General features: G+C 42.1%; 1 long non-coding RNA gene across 1 annotated transcript in view; it reads left to right on the forward strand.

Moving 5' to 3' along the window:
* The first annotated feature begins 1,404 nt into the window (after positions 1-1,404).
* LOC137638346 (uncharacterized) overlaps positions 1,405-16,366 on the forward strand; it is a 34,857-nt gene continuing 19,895 nt past the window's right edge. The window contains exon 1 of the long non-coding RNA XR_011044085.1: positions 1,405-1,477. This is a non-coding gene — a long non-coding RNA (uncharacterized lncRNA). The remainder of the gene's footprint in view (positions 1,478-16,366) is intronic.

Consider the following 16,366-nt stretch of genomic DNA (forward strand, 5'->3'; position numbering starts at 1 on the left):
GCAAAAAACCTTAAAATTTAATATTATTTTACAAATAACTAAAGAATTTATAACCATAATAATATATTTACTCAATAATTTAATAATTTTTAAGTAAATTTTAATCAAAATATATTTTATATATGAATAATCTAAATTTAAAATTATAGTTGTATACTAAGTCAGCCTTCTAGCATAAGTTTTCAACTACTCTAATGATATATATTTATTTTATATATAATTTTAATAGTATATTTATATATTAAGACAAAAAATAAACTAATATATGTTTATTTTTTCAATCTGTGCTATTTTTTGCTAAATATTTGCAAGATAATAAAGGTAATTTGCCGTTGTTTACATACAAAGTTGACAATTACTTTTAAAATAGCTATTATTGTCCACTGTTATTTTAACTCTAAATAGCTTACGTCCAAAGTCGTTATTTTCACCATAAAACTTGGCGCCAAATTTAAACACTAACAAAATATCCTTATTATTCCAAATTATGAAAAATATACAGACTTTTCAACAAATTTTCTTGATTAAAATTAAACTTTAGTAAAATCTAAGGGAATTTTATTGAAAATTTAACTAATTTTAATTCATATAATCTATTTCATTTTGACCACGTGTTCTTGCTAAAATATCAGCTGTTTTTTGCATTACCAACCTCTAGTTACAATGTACCTTTAATATATCATATTTATTTGATAAATAAAGAATTATTTGCATAAAAAACTATTTTAAATCAATTTTCCTAGTTTATTGATTCAATATTCAGTAAAAAAAATATTTATTAAGCATAAATTTTGAGTTTATACATTAGTTATATAATACAAAAGTTAATAGTTGCAAAATTAGTTGTTTTTACACTCAATAGGAGGCGATACCATCGCCATGTCCATGAAAATTTTTTAGGTGCCGAACGTAAAATTTGTATAAAAACATGATCAATTATTATAAACATATCATAATAATAATGAAATTAAATAATTATATGGTTTAAGGGCTTTATATTAAATTTATATATGATTTTATTGGATATTTTGTATTTAAGCTTGTTGGCACTTAGATCGTGGCTTCTACATTTAGGGGAATTATTCCAAAATCAGAAAAATTTAGGGATTTGGGGGACAAGTTTTCAAAATCAGTTTGATGCTTTAAGGAAAATTTCATTATTTATGATTACAAAAATGTAATTCCTGAAATTAATTACATTATGTAATGTAACTAGAAAGCAGAGAAATATATATAATACTGAATTTAGATTGTGTTGATGAATGCTAGGGAGAAACTTAGCCCCTATTTTAGGGGAAGTTTCGTTTGTTTAGGTATATTTATCCTCATAACAATATGGCAGACGCCAGAACCAAGGGAAAGGCCCGTGTGATACAACAACAACAACAACAGACGCCAGACGGTCATCCAGCTCTTCAATTCCTGTCCCTGTTCATAAGTTTTATTTAATTTTTGTGCCTTTTAAAGTGACTTTCCTGTAAGTATTAGTATAAGAATTTAATCTATACAAGTCTATTGTTAATTTGATATATAATTAAAAGTGACAATCTTATAATTTATATGTAAAATATAGATTTAGAGGTTTTGAACCGGCTTCTAGTGACACTACCATTTTCGTAGTGGCAGAGAGTGGCCCACGATTCTATTATATGATTCAAATTCTATGATCCAGGCCATTGCTGGAAATTCATGGAATTATGTATGTAGATTTGACTTATCATAAAAAGTTAATATATCAATTTTATTGTAACTACCAAATGTGTGTTAATGGCAGATCATTTCTTCCCTTACCTAACCTACCCCAATATGTGAGGGGCTTACCTTAGGCAAAGACTCCTGTTATATCTTTGCAGAAGAATTTTACCTTGCCTGATATTGAATGACTTATGTGTTATTAAAAACTCAATTTAATTAGCATATTTCCACCCTCAACTGTATGGAATTTTTGAAGTTTTATAATTTGTTCAGCATTTTTCAAAAGCTTGAGATTTTGGTATTACTCTCTGCGAGCACTTCTTGGGCCATCTACTGCTTTCGTAGATTTGAACAGAAAGTTTGCTTGTTACAAGCACTGTATTTGGTTTGAGAAGTTTGTTGTTCCGTATGTGCGTTGTTCATTCAGTATTTTAGGGTATATATAAGCAAATTCTTTTCAGCAAAACTATACATAAAATACTTTTCTTAGAGTAGTTCATAACTATTGGTACAAATCTCCATGACTTAGTTGAATGTGGTTATAATATATCTGTTCTTACAGAAATTAAAAGCTGAGTATTTTAAATATTTAACTTAGCCGGTGAATATATAATAGCTGCAACTCTGTTGCTCGACAGACACATACAATAAAAACTCGCCAGCGATCGCTATACAGGTTGCGGGTGTGCCCACCAGCGCCAACTGTCGGCCAGATACCACTCTCGATGTAAACAAAGACTCAATTTCTTCTCTGTCGACGTGTCGACAAGACGTACTTTTACTCGCTGTAGAACCTGGAGTTTTCTCAACATATTTGGTGAAGTACTTCATTTTGGTTTGAGCTTTCGCAGTGCAGGTGTTTTATTTTCATCTTAAATCTTGAACTCGTTTTTGGATAGATTTAATTTTTGATGACAAAGAGAGTATGGATTTTCTTTGACTTTTAAATGGCCGACCCTTCCCTTAGACGGAAGTGGGTTTAGGCTTTTAGCAATTATCTTATCACGTTATAAATTAATTATAGATTTTCCTCTATATATTTTATAGCTCACCGCCTTTATAAGGCCTCTTCGATTAAATTTCCATTTATAATAAACATAAAAATAAATTTTAATGATTTGTTTATATGCGACCTTTCCTGAGAGTAGGCGGTCCTAACTTGGAAACCGAAGTTAAACAACGTTGAGCCCTTTCAATCGTAAATAGCTTTTAAAGTGCTAATGATTTAAAACTTTTTAAATGAATATTTTTTAATAGATATTTTATGAAAGATTTTCTTTGAATAGTCTTCGTACTGTTTTCAAAGATGAACTAACGTTTAGTTTTTTATGCTACGCAGTTTGCGCTCTATCGTTACGATAGAGAGAGAGAGTATCACGGTTTCACTTTGCAGAAAGAGTAAATCGATTCTGACGTTTTGTTCATTCTTCTTTCAAAGCTTAAATGTTTTAAAATTCTATTTTAAAGGAACTTTTTAATTGAAAAACCTTTCAGTTTTTTCCTTTGGTCAAATAACATGTTTTTTTGACGAAACGTAATTGGGCTCTTCTCTTAGGTGCGAAATCAAGAGAGAAAGAGAGATAGAGACGGAGGGAGAGAGAGGAGAGAAAACGTTCCGTTCAAGCGGGTAACGTTGTTCTCGTGTTACTCTCGTCCCTAGTCTCTGTACGGGGAGAAAGGATAAAACGTTTTTAGTTTTATTCTCGTCCCCAGGCAATGTACGGTGAGAGATTGAAAACGTAGTTTTGAATGAACTAGTGTTTAGTCTCTTCCCCAGCCACTGATTTTTTTATCTAAAAGATGTTTATGTTTTTTGCTGGTATTAATGTGCTTACATTATACGACTGATTTCGCTATTACTACCTTTTGATGAGGGTAGAATTGCGTGCTTCAGGTAGAAATCGGTAAAAGTTTCGATTTCAGTGAAATAAGTGCAAAACAGAAAATCGTAGTGATAAAGTGATATTGCGCAAAGTGTTACAGTGTTGCGTCCGAGGGTTCGTCTGTTCGTGCCTGTCGTTCACCTAGTCCGGGACCTCTTGCAAGCTCCCAAGCCCAGGGGAGAAGTAATGTCGTACGACTTATGGGTTCGAGAGGCCTTGATCAGCGAACAGACGTTCCCTCTATGGTATCGGGTGTATCTTACCAAGATCTCCCCTACCATAAGGCGAGAGAGACAATTTTCTCCTCGTCATCCGAAGGTTTTCGCATAAGAAACCTGAAACAAGGTTTCGAGGCCCTTAAGCGAAAGTCAGTCCTTTCAGGACAGGTCCAGCGTCCTGGTTGTAGCCATTAGGACAGCTCTGACCCTATGCAGTCATCGGAAAACTGCTCGCCGCCTAACAAAAGCGTAACACAGACTCCGAGAGTCTTTTTGTTGGCAAGGTTTTGCGGTCACAGACGTTACCCTCGTCTCTTACCGCAACTTTTTCCGTTGATCCTTAATGGGTTGTACGGCAAGACATGCAATGGAAGACTATTCTGCCGATTAGTCCGTTGAGCCTAGCCGTTTATCTCATCGAGATCCTGGCTTTCAGCCAACCTAACGTTCCTTTGTGCGTCCTGTTGACGTTGGCATAGCTAAGTCACGTCAGTCAGGTTGTTTAGAACCACACTCGATGCGGTCTCGTGTGGTTTTTCAGCCACATTTGGACGTTAGGCCACTTGCTGATGCTCCTGTTGACGTTCAGGACGTTCGCTAACAATCGGAGTTGACTTGTTTTGACGCTGTGCGTCAACCTCCGCATTCTAGAGTTGTTTTGATTGCTCAGTCTAGGCGGTCAAAGCAGTCTCGAGTGGACGCTGTGCGTCCTCACGCACCTGTTGTTGTTGACAGTTCACAGACTGTCAAGCAGTTACATGACGTTGCGTCCTGGTCTCTCGCACCTGTTGTTGTTGACAGTTCAGACTGTCAAGCAGTTACATGACGTTGCGTCCTGGTCCGCTACTAATGCACCAGTGCGTGTGGACTCTGCTTGTAAAGCATTGCCACCACGGTAGGTCTCTCCCTTGCTTGAGACTCGACTATTTTCGAACAAGGTTCCTTTAGATGAGGAAGTTGCTGTTCCCCCTCCTACTGATATTCCCTTGAGGACTCTGTCAGACGGAGAGGAGCCTAAAGCTGCTTAGCCCTCTATGGACTTTAAAATAAATCATGCTGATTTTTAAGGATCTTTGTCCGGATCTTTTTGTAACTGCTGCTCCTCGTTCGCCTAAACGTCAGAGCTTACACTAGGCCTAGCTACTTCGAAGCCGTTGTTTTATAAGCTAGTGCTCTCTCGCTCTCCTAGAGAGCTTTACGTTTGCTAGGCGACTGGTTTATCACCAGGAGGAGTTTGGGGGATACAGCCTTTGCTTTCCCTTCTTTTAAACTGGCTTATAGAGCGAGAGTCTGATATGACACGAGAGAAGTTCTCGGCTTGGGAGTTCCTGCCTCTGCCCAGATAGACTTCTCAAATCTCGTAGACTCTTCCTGGCGCCTGGCCAGGAGACGCTCCAAGATTTTACAGGTCAACTTCACAGCTGTTTTTCGAGCCTTTGAAGTTTTGCTGTACAATTATGTCATGCATAAACAAGGCTTTCAGGGATGGCTCCAATGATCTGACAGCCACGTTCTCTGCAGGGACAAGTCCCTCAGGGATGGCTCCATGTTTTGGCAGCCATGTTCACTGCAGGAGTACGTAAGAGGCAAGTGCGCTCAATGTATTCATTGTCAAGACAAACTTCACGATGAAGTCTACCAGGCTGTCTTGACAGCATTTATGGAAGGCGACTGGATGGTCCCTCTCGACCTTCAGGAGGCATACTTCCACATTCCTATACACCCGGATTCCCAACCGTTTCTGAGGTTTGTTTACAGGAATGTGGGGTACCAGTTTCGAGCTATCGGAGATCAGAGCCTCTCTGTACTTGGACGACTGACTTCTCAGAGCCTCTTCCAGTCATCGCTGTCTGAAGGATCTCAATTGGACTCTAGATCTGACCAAGGAATTGGGACTCCTAGTCAATTTGGAAAAGTCACAGCTGGTCCCATCCCAAACTATTCTGTATTTAGGGATGGAGATTCACAGTCAAGTTTTTCGGGCTTTTCCGTCGGCCCCCAGCTTAGATCAAGCCCTGCTCTCCATCCAGAAGATGCTGAAGAAAGAACGCTGCTCAGTCAGGCTGTGGATGAGTCTGGTAGGGACGCTGTCATCCCTGGAGCAATTTGTCTCGCTAGGAAGACTACACCTCCGTCCTCTTCAATTCCATCTGGCTTTTCACTGGAAAAAGGACAAGACGCTAGAGGCGGTCTCGATCCTGATTTCCGAAAAGATAAAGTCTTGTCTGACTTGGTGGAAGGACAATATCAGCCTGCGAGAGGGTCTTCCCCTGGCAGTTCAGATACCCAACCACGTTCTCTCCTCGGACGCATCGGACTTGGGCTGGGGCGCGACGCTGGACGGTCGGGAATGCTCAGGTCTGTGGAACTCGAGTCAGAGGAGCATGCATATCAACAGCAAGGAGCTTTTGGCGGTTCATCTGGCCTTGATAAGCTTCGAGAATCTCCTTCGAGGCAAGGTGGTGGAGGTAAACTCGGACAACACCACGGCCTTGGCGTACATTTCCAAACAGGGAGGTACCCACTCACTGACTTTGTACGAGATCGCAAGGGACCTGCTCATCTGGTCAAAAGATCGAGGCATCTCCCTAGTAACGAGGTTCATCCAGGGCGACTTGAACGTCCTAGCAGATTGTCTCAGTCGGAAAGGTCAAGTAATTCCAACCGAATGGACCCTCCATAAGGATGTGTGCAAGAGACTTTGGACGACTTAGGGTCAACCCACCATAGATCTCTTTGCAACCTCGCTGACCAAGAGGCTTCCAATCTATTGCTCTCCAGTCCCGGACCCAGCAGCAATTCATATAGATGCCTTCCTCCTAGATTGGTCACATCTAGATCTTTACGCATTCCCACCATTCAAGATTGTCAACAAGGTACTGCAGAAATTCGCCTCTCACGAAGGGACAAGGTTGACGTTAGTTGCTCCCCTCTGGCCCGCGAGAGAATGGTTCACCGAGGTACTTCGATGGCTAGTAGACGTTCCCAGAAGTCTTCCTCTAAGAGTAGACCTTCTACGTCAACCACACGTAAAGAAGGTACACCAAAGCCTCCACGCTCTTCGTCTGACTGCCTTCAGACTATCGAAAGACTCTCGAGAGCTAGAGGCTTTTCGAAGGAGGCAGCCAGTGCGATTGCTAGAGCAAGGAGAGCGTCTACCATTAGAGTCTACCAATCGAAGTGGGAAGTCTTCCGAAACTGGTGCAAGTCAGTTTCCGTATCCTCGACCAGTACCTCTGTAGCCCAAATAGCTGATTTTCTATTATACCTGAGAAAAGTACGATCCCTTTCAGCTCCTACTATCAAGGGCTACAGAAGCATGTTGGCCTCGGTCTTCCGGCATAGAGGCTTAGATCTTTCCAACAATAAAGATCTGCAAGACCTCCTTAAGTCTTTCGAGACCTCTAAGGAGCGTCGTTTGGCTACTCCTGGGTGGAATTTAGACGTGGTCCTAAGATTCCTCATGTCAGACAGGTTTGAGCCTTTACAGTCAGCCTCCCTGAAAGATCTCACTCTTAAGACTCTTTTCCTGGTATGCTTAGCCTCGGCTAAAAGAGTCAGTGAGCTTCATGCCTTCAGCAAGAACATCGGGTTTTCGTCAGAAAAAGCTACTTGTTCTCTGCAACTTGGTTTCCTAGCCAAAATGAGCTACCTTCTCGTCCTTGGCCTAAATCTTTCGATATTCCTAGCTTATCGGAGATCGTAGGCAATGAACTAGAAAGAGTCTTATGCCCTGTTAGAGCTCTTAAGTTCTACTTAGCTCGTACTAAACCTTTACGAGGCCAATCTGAAACGTTATGGTGTTCGGTTAAGAAACCATCCTTGCCTATGTCAATGAATGCTTTGTCATATTTTATCAGATTGTTAATACGAGAAGCTCATTCACACTTGAGTGAGGAAGACCGATCTTTGCTTAAGGTTAAGACGCACGAGGTTAGAGCTGTAGCAACTTCCGTGGCCTTTAAGCAAAATAGATCTCTGCAAAGTATCATGAACGCAACCTATTGGAGAAGCAAGTCAGTGTTCGCGTCATTTTACTTGAAAGATGTCCAGTCTCTTTACGAGAACTGCTACACATTGGGACCATTCGTAGCAGCGAGTGCAGTAGTGGGTGAGGGCTCAACCACTACAATTCCCTAATTCCATACCCTTTTAATCTGTCTCTTGAAATGTTTTAATGTTGTTTTTATGGGTTGTCCGGAAGGTTAAGAAGCCTTTCGCATCCTGGTTGATTTGGCGTGTGGTCAAAGTCATTTCTTGAGAGCGCCCAGATTAGGGGTTTGATGAGGTCCTGTTGTATGGGTTGCAGCCCTTGATACTTCAGCTCCTGGGGGTCTGTCAGCATCCTAAGAGGATCGCTGGGCTCCGTAAGGAAGACGTACTTATAAGGCAGAGTAATCGTCTAAGTCGACTTCCTTACCAGGTACCTATTTATTTTGTTTTTGTTATATTGATAACTGCCAAAATGAAATAAAAAACTCTTAGCTTATACGATGTAAACATATTTAATTCTGGTCTCTACCCACCTCCTTGGGTGTGAATCAGCTATTATATATTCACCGGCTAAGTTAAATATTTAAAAATGGTATTTTTCAATATTAAACTTAGCCGGTGATTATATAAGCTGCAACTCTGTTGCTCGACAGAAAACTCTACGTTCAAAATACGCCAGCGATCGCTATGCAGGTAGGGGGTGTACATCAACAGCGCCATCTGTCGAGCAGGTACTCAGTACTCAATGTAAACACAGAACCAATTTTCTCTCTGTCGGGCTGCCGGCAAGACCTACTAATACGCTGTTACTAACTGGATTTGTTTTCACAACTATTTGGTGAAGTACACTATTCTAGTCTTGAGCTTTCGCTATGCAGGTGTTTTATCTTCATCTCAAAACTTGAACTCGTTTTGGATAGATTTAATTATGGTGACAAAGAGAGTATGGACTCTCTTTCACTTTTAAATGGCCGACCCTTCCCTTAGACGGAAGTGTGTTTAGGTTTTTAGTAATTTTGCTTAACACGTTATAGATCTATATATTTTATATCTCTCCGCCTTTATTAGGCCTCTTCGATTAACTTTCCATTTATTATAAACATATAAAGATAATTTTTATGTTTTGTTTATATGCGACCTTTCCTGATAGTAGGCGGTCCTAACTTGGAACCGAAGTTAATCAACGTTGAGCCCGTTATATCGTATTTAGCCTTTAAAGAATTTAAAACTTTTTAAATTTAATGTTTTATGAAAGAATTTCCTTGATAGTCTTCGTACTGTTTTCAAAGATGAACTAACGTTTAGTTTTTTAGACTACGCAGTTGTTGACGTTCAGGACGTTCAACATGCGCTCTATCGTTACGATAGAGAGAGAGTGTTTCACGGTTTCACTTTGCAGTAAGAGTAAATCGATTCTGACGTTTTGTTCATTCTTTCTTAGCTTTAATGTTTTAAATTCTAAATTAAAGGAACTTTTTATTTGGAAAACATTTCAGTTTTTTTCCTTTAGTCAAATAACATGTTTTTTTGACGATATATTATTGGGCTCTTCTCTTAGGTGCGAAATCAAGAGAGAAAGAGAGAGAGAGATAGAGACGGAGGGAGAGAGAGGAGAGAAAACGTTCCGTTCAAGCGGGTAACGTTGTTCTCGTGTTACTCTCGTCCCTAGTCGCTGTACGGGGAAGAAGGTAAAACGTTTCTAGGGTTTTATTCTTGTCCCCAGGCTATGTGCGGTGAGAGATTGTAAACGTAGTTTATTTGAACTAGTGTTTAGTCTTTCCCAGCCACTGAATTTTTTATCTTTATATATGTTTTCTGTTTTTTGCTAGTATTAATGAGCTGCATTATACGACTGATTTCGCAATTACTACCTTTTAATGAAGGGTAGAATTGCGTGTTTCAGGTAGAAATCAGTAAAAGTTTCGATTTCAGTGAAATAAGTGCAAAACAGAAAATCGAAGTGATAAAGTGATATGCGCAAAGTGTTACAGTGTTGCGTCCGAGGGTTCGTCTGTTCGTGCCTGTCGTTCACCTAGTCCGGGACCTCTTGCAAGCTCCCAAGCCCAGGGGAGAAGTAATGTCGAACGACTTATGGGTTCGAGAGGCCTTGATCAACGAACAGACGTTTCCCTCCGTGGTTTCGGGCGTATCTACCCAAGATCGCCCCACCCACACAAAGACGAGAGAGCCCATTTATTTCTCGTCTGCGGAAGAGGTTTCTCGTAAGAAACCATGGACCAAGGTCTCGCGGCTTATTAAGCGCAAGTCGGTCCCTTCCGCGCAAGTCCAACGGCCCAGTTGTAGCCACTGGGTCAGTTCGGACTCGCTGCAGTCTTCCGACGACTGCTCACCTCCTAAGAGAGGCAAAGCGGTACCGCATCAGGCAGTCACACCGTCTGTTGCCGCACCTGCTCCTGTAGACCCTAAGTGGTCTTTGCTGCAGACCATGCAGTCTCAGTTAACGTCATTGATGCGGGACTTTCGTGCGGAGAAGGTTGACACTGCACCAACCTCTAGCCTACAACCAACCACGGTTGTGCGTCCTGTGGACGCTGAGGCGACCTTCTGCCGCACTCCAGCTGAGAGAGTCCCGCCACCCATGCGTTCCAGTGTACCCTGCCAGCCGCATGTTGACGTTCAGTAACGCACGGAACCTTCCGTTGACGTTCACGAGGTACAACAACAGTCTAAGTTGTTTTGTTTTGACGCGATGCGTCAACCTCCGCATTCTAGAGTTGTTTTGACTGCTCAGTCTAGACAGTCAAAGCAGTCTCGAGTGGACACTGTATGTCCTCACACACCTGTTGTGGTTGACAGTTCAGTTGTTGACAGTTCACAGACTGTCAAGCAGTTACATGACGTTGCCTTCTGGTCTGCTACTAATGCACCAGTGAGGTACTCACTGAGGTAACCTAGCTTTTATCGGACAAGGTTCCTGTAGATGAGGAAGTTGCTGTTCTCCCTCCTACTGATATTCCCTTGAGGACTCTTGTCATTTGGAGAGGAGCCTTAAGCTGCTTAGCCTCCTATGGACTTTAATTAAATCATGATGATTTTTTAAGGATCTTCGTCCGGATCTTGTAACTGCTGCTCCTCGTTCGCCTAAACGTCAGAACTTACACTAGGCCTAGCTACTTCGAAGCCGTTGTTTTTAAGCTAGTGCTCTCTCGCTCTCCTAGAGAGCGTTACGTTTGCTAGGCGACTGGTTTTTGCACCAGGAGGAGTTTTAGGGATACAGCCTTTGATTTCCCTTCTTTTAAACTGGCTTATAGAGCGAGAGTCTGATAGGACACGAGAGAAGTTCTCGGCTTGGGAGTTCATGCCTCTGCCCAGATAGACTTCTCAATTCTGGTAGACTCGCCCTGGCGCCTAGCCAGGAGACGCTCCAAGTTGTTTACAGGTCAACTTCTCAACCTTTGTCGAGCCTTTGAAGTTTTGCTGTACTATTATGTCACACATAACAAGGCTTTCAGGGATGGTAAATGGTTTTAGCCTCAGTCGCTAACCCCGTCTGTTGCCACACCTGCTCCCGTAGACCCTAAATGGGCTTTGCTGCAAGACATGCAGTCCCAGCTTGCGTCCTTGATAGAGGACTTAAATGCGGAGAAGAACCTTCTGGCCAACAACCTTCCAACCGGTTGGTTGTGCGCCCTGTTGACGCGAGGTAACCTACTCGCGTCTGCCAGTTGAGGTGGTTCCCCCTTCTGGCCAACAACCTTCCAACCGGTCGGTTGTGCGCCCTGTTGACGCTGAGGTAACCTACTCGCGTCTGCCAGTTGAGGTGGTTCCTCCACCGATGCGACCCAGTGTGGGTTGCCAGTCGCACGTTGACGTTAAGCGACGCTCGGAGGTGGTTGTTGACGTTCAGGACGTTCAACAACCAGCAGAGGTGACTTGTTGTGACACAGTGCGTCAACCTCAGCAACCCGGTAGGGTGTTGACTGCACAACCCAGACAGTCTAGACAGTTTCAGGTTGACGCTGTACTTCCTCGCGCACCCATGGTTGTTGACAGTTCACAGACTGTGCAGCAGTTCCATGATATTGCGTCCGGCTCCGTCACGCATCCACCAGTGCGACCGGATTCAGCGAGTCAGACGTTGCCCACTCCGTTGCCGTTTCCTCATCAGTTTCGGATGAGGAACCCTCTGATGAGGACGTTGCTGAACAAGACGATCAGCCCCCAGCCCTGCTATCCATCCAGTAGATGCTGAAGAAGGAACGCTGCCCAGTCAGGCTGTGGATGAGTCTGGTAGGGACACTGTCATCTGTGGATCAATTTGTGTCACTAGGAAGACTACACCTCCGTCCTCTTCTATACCATCTAGCTTTTCACTGGAAAAAGGACAAGACGCTAGAAGCGGTCTCGATCCCGGTTTCCGGAAAGATAAAGTTTTGTCTGACTTGGTGAAAGGACTATATCAACCTTAGAGAGGGTCTTCCCCTGACTGTTCAGACTCCCAACCACGTTCTCTTCTCGGACGCATCGGACGTAGGCTGGGGTGCGACATTAGACGGTAGGGAATGCTCGGGATTATGGAACTCGAGTCAAAGGACAATGCATTTCAACTGCAAGGAGCTACTGGCAGTACGTCTGACCTGGAAAAGCTTCAGGTCTCTCCTTCAAGGCAAAGTGGTTGAGGTGAACTCGGACAACACCACGGCTTTGGCGTACATCTCCAAGCAAGGAGGGACCTACTCTCTGACATTGTACGAGATCGCAAGGGACCTCCTCACCTGGTCAAAAGGTCTAGACATATCACTAGTAACGAGGTTCATCCAAGGCAACTTGAATGTCATGGCAGATTGTCTCAGTCGGAAGGGACAAATAATTCCAACAGAATGGACCCTCCACAAGGATGTATGCAAGAGACTTTGGGCCACCTGGGGCCAGCCAACCATAGATCTCTTCGCAACCTCGATGACCAAGAGGCTCCCAATATTTTGCTCACCAATCCCGGACCCAGCAGCAGTTCATATAGATGCCTTTCTACTAGATTGGTCACATCTAGATCTATATGCATTCCCTCCGTTCAAGATTGTCAACAAGGTACTGCAGAAATTCGCCTCTCACGAAGGGACAAGGTTGACGCTAGTTGCTTCCCTCTGGCCCGCGAGAGAATGGTTCACCGAGGTACTTCGATGGCTAGTAGACGTTCCCAGAACACTTCCCCTAAGGGTGGACCTTCTACGTCAGCCACGTGTAAAGAAGGTACACCAAGGCCTCCACGCTCTTCGTCTGACTGCCTTCAGACTATCGAAAGACTCTCGAGAGCTAGAGGCTTTTCGAAGGAGGCAGCCAGAGCGATTGCTAGAGCAAGGAGAACATCCACCCTTAGAGTCTACCAATCGAAGTGGGAAATCTTCCGAAACTGGTGCAAGTCAGTATCCGTATCCTCGACCAGTACCTCTGTAACTCAAATAGCTGACTTCCTCTTATATCTGAGGAAAGAACGATCTCTTTCAGCTCCCACTATCAAGGGTTACAGAAGCATGTTGGCATCAGTCTTCCGTCACAGAGGCTTAGATCTTTCCAACAATAAAGATCTACAGGACCTCCTTAAGTCTTTTGAGACCACGAAGGAGCGTCGTTTGGTTACACCTGGTTGGAATTTAGACGTGGTACTAAGATTCCTTATGTCAGACAGGTTCGAACCGCTACAATCAGCCTCCCTGAAAGATCTCACCTTAAAGACACTTTTCCTGGTATGCTTAGCCACAGCTAAAAGAGTCAGTGAGATTCATGCCTTCAGCAAGAACATCGGATTCTCATCCGAAACGGCTACATGTTCTACAACTTGGTTTTCTAGCCAAACACGAGCTGCCTTCTCGGCCTTGGCCAATATCGTTCGATATTCCAAACTTATCGTATGGTTGGAAATGAACTAGAAAGAGTGTTATGTCCTGTAAGAGCTCTTAAGTTCTATTTAAAACGAACTAAACCTTTACGAGGCCCGTCTGAAGCTTTATGGTGTTCAGTTAAGAAACCATCTTTGCCTATGTCAAAGAATGCTTTATCCTATTTTATCAGACTGTTAATACGAGAAGTTCATTCCCATCTGAATGAGGAAGACCAAGCTTTGCTGAAGGTAAGGACACACGAAGTTAGAGCTGTCGCAACTTCCGTGGCCTTTAAACAAAATAGATCTCTGTAAAGTATAATCGACGCAACCTATTGGAAAAGCAAGTCAGTGTTCGCGTCTTTTTATCTTAAGAATGTCCAGTCTCTTTACGAGAACTGCTACACTCTGGGACCATTCGTAGCAACGAGTGCAGTAGTGGGTGAGGGCTCAACCACTACAATTCCCTAATTCCATAACCTTTTTAATCTTTCTCTTGAAATGTTTTATTATTGTTTTTGGGTTGTCCGGAAGGCTAAGAAGCCTTTCGCATCCTACTTGATTTGGCGGGTGGTCAAAGTCATTTCTTGAGAAGCGCCTAGATTAGAGGTTTTGATGAGGTCCTGTTGTATGGGTTGCAACCCTTGATACTTCAGATCCTAGGGGTCGCTCAGCATCCTAAGAGGATCGCGAGGCTCCGTAAGGAAGACGTACTTAAAAAGGCAGAGTAATTGTTCAAGTCGACTTCCTTACCAGGTACTTATTTATTTTATGTTTGTTATTTTGAATAACTGCTAAAATGAAATACAAAATACTTAGCTCATAATAATGTAAACAAGTAATGCTGGTCTCTACCCACCCCCCTGGGTGTGAATCAGCTTATATAATCACCGGCTAAGTTTAATATTGAAAAATGTTCTTTTTATTAATAAAATAAATTTTTGAATATACTTACCCGGTGATTATATATTAAAGGACCCTCCCTTCCTCCCCAATAGAGACCCAGTGGACCGAGGAGAAAATTGGTTCTGTGTTTACATTGAGTACTGAGTACCTGCTCGACAGATGGCGCTGTTGATGTACACCCCCTACCTGCATAGCGATCGCTGGCGTATTTTGAACGTAGAGTTTTCTGTCGAGCAACAGAGTTGCAGCTTATATAATCACCGGGTAAGTATATTCAAAAATTTATTTTATTAATAAAAATAACATTTTAATTATAAAATAAATTTTTGAATATACTTACCCGGTGAATATATAAATTAAACGACCCTCCCTTCCTCCCCAATAGAGACGCAGTGGGATGAGAAGAAATTGAGTCTTTGTTTACATCGAGAGTGGTATCTGGCCGACAGTTGGCGCTGGTGGGCACACCCGCAACCTGTATAGCGATCGCTGGCGAGTTTTTATTGTATGTGTCTGTCGAGCAACAGAGTTGCAGCTATTATATATTCACCGGGTAAGTATATTCAAAAATTTATTTTATAATTAAAATATCATTTTTCATAGCGTGAAATGGGCTGGCATATTATACAATGAACGGCAAGGGAAGCCAGGCCCACCAATACGTATACTACTTCGTAGTCACGTTTTTGAGCCCCCTTACAGCTCTGTGAATTTAAATTTTCTCGTAGATAATGGTTAGCAGTATTTATTATGCAATAGAAATTAAGGACGAAGAAAATTTTTGCAATTTTCTTGATAACTTTAGACATCTGTCAGTGAATGTGTAACCTGCCGATATCAGTTCAGTTCAGTTGCTGGGCGGAGGTTTTCGCCTTTCCGTCAGCACCTCTTTAGCTTTCTTCTTTTTTTGAGTTTTTCTTCCAATTTTTTCCCACATCTGATATATATTCTTTTCTTTTCTCTATTCCTTCTCTCTTAAACGTTTCCTATTATCTTCTTTTCCTCTGCGTATGACAACTGTAGTTCTATTATCTTCCTTCTCTCTTCGCTGAGGTCTGGACAGTCAAGAATGAAATGTGCCAAGAGGTCTTCCGTCTCTGCCCCACATAGCTTCCATTCTACCCTTTCCTCCTACTGTATGTCTTTTCCTATCATTTAATCTTATACAGTTGGCCCTAGCTCTATATATAACTGAATCAGGCTTACTATAAACTTGTTTTCTGTTTAAGGTCATTCTCTCCAAATTCGATGCTGGCCTTAGATTTTAATCTTAGAGGTGCACTTCCCTGAGTATCGTCTATATTTACTGCCTAACAATATGGCAAACTGACTCCTATTGACAAATTAATGTTTGAGGAGGGTGGAAAATTTAAAAAAAGAAAAAAAAAAAAAATTATTTGACGTTTCCAATTCCAGTAATCCCTGAAGGAAACGCAGAAACTCTGGACGAGAAGTCTGTCGAAGAGCCTAGAGACTAGACAATATGTTTGTATGGCTTCATGGGAGGAGTACCGTTGGATTTTCAGTAAGGGTTACAATAACGCCAAAAATACTCACTCTCGTTTATCATGTCCGAGACTTCACATCCCTTGATTTTAAACCATCCAGTATGGTCGTAGGAAATTTCTCCTACCTAAGGTTAATAAGTCTCCGATTAAAGAACGGGGTTTGATATTAGCGTAGGAATAAATCTCAAATTTTAAAAGTAATTTGTCATTTTCATAATCAATCAAACCTGAGTTTTGAGGTCCATTTCCCTCTGCAACTGCAAGCCGTAAATGAAAGCCTTAAGCTTAAGATTAAAGCTTGAATCTCAAGCTTAATATGGGCCA

This window comes from Palaemon carinicauda, chromosome 3 (assembly GCF_036898095.1).
Source record: "Palaemon carinicauda isolate YSFRI2023 chromosome 3, ASM3689809v2, whole genome shotgun sequence".
NCBI lineage: Eukaryota > Metazoa > Arthropoda > Malacostraca > Decapoda > Palaemonidae > Palaemon > Palaemon carinicauda.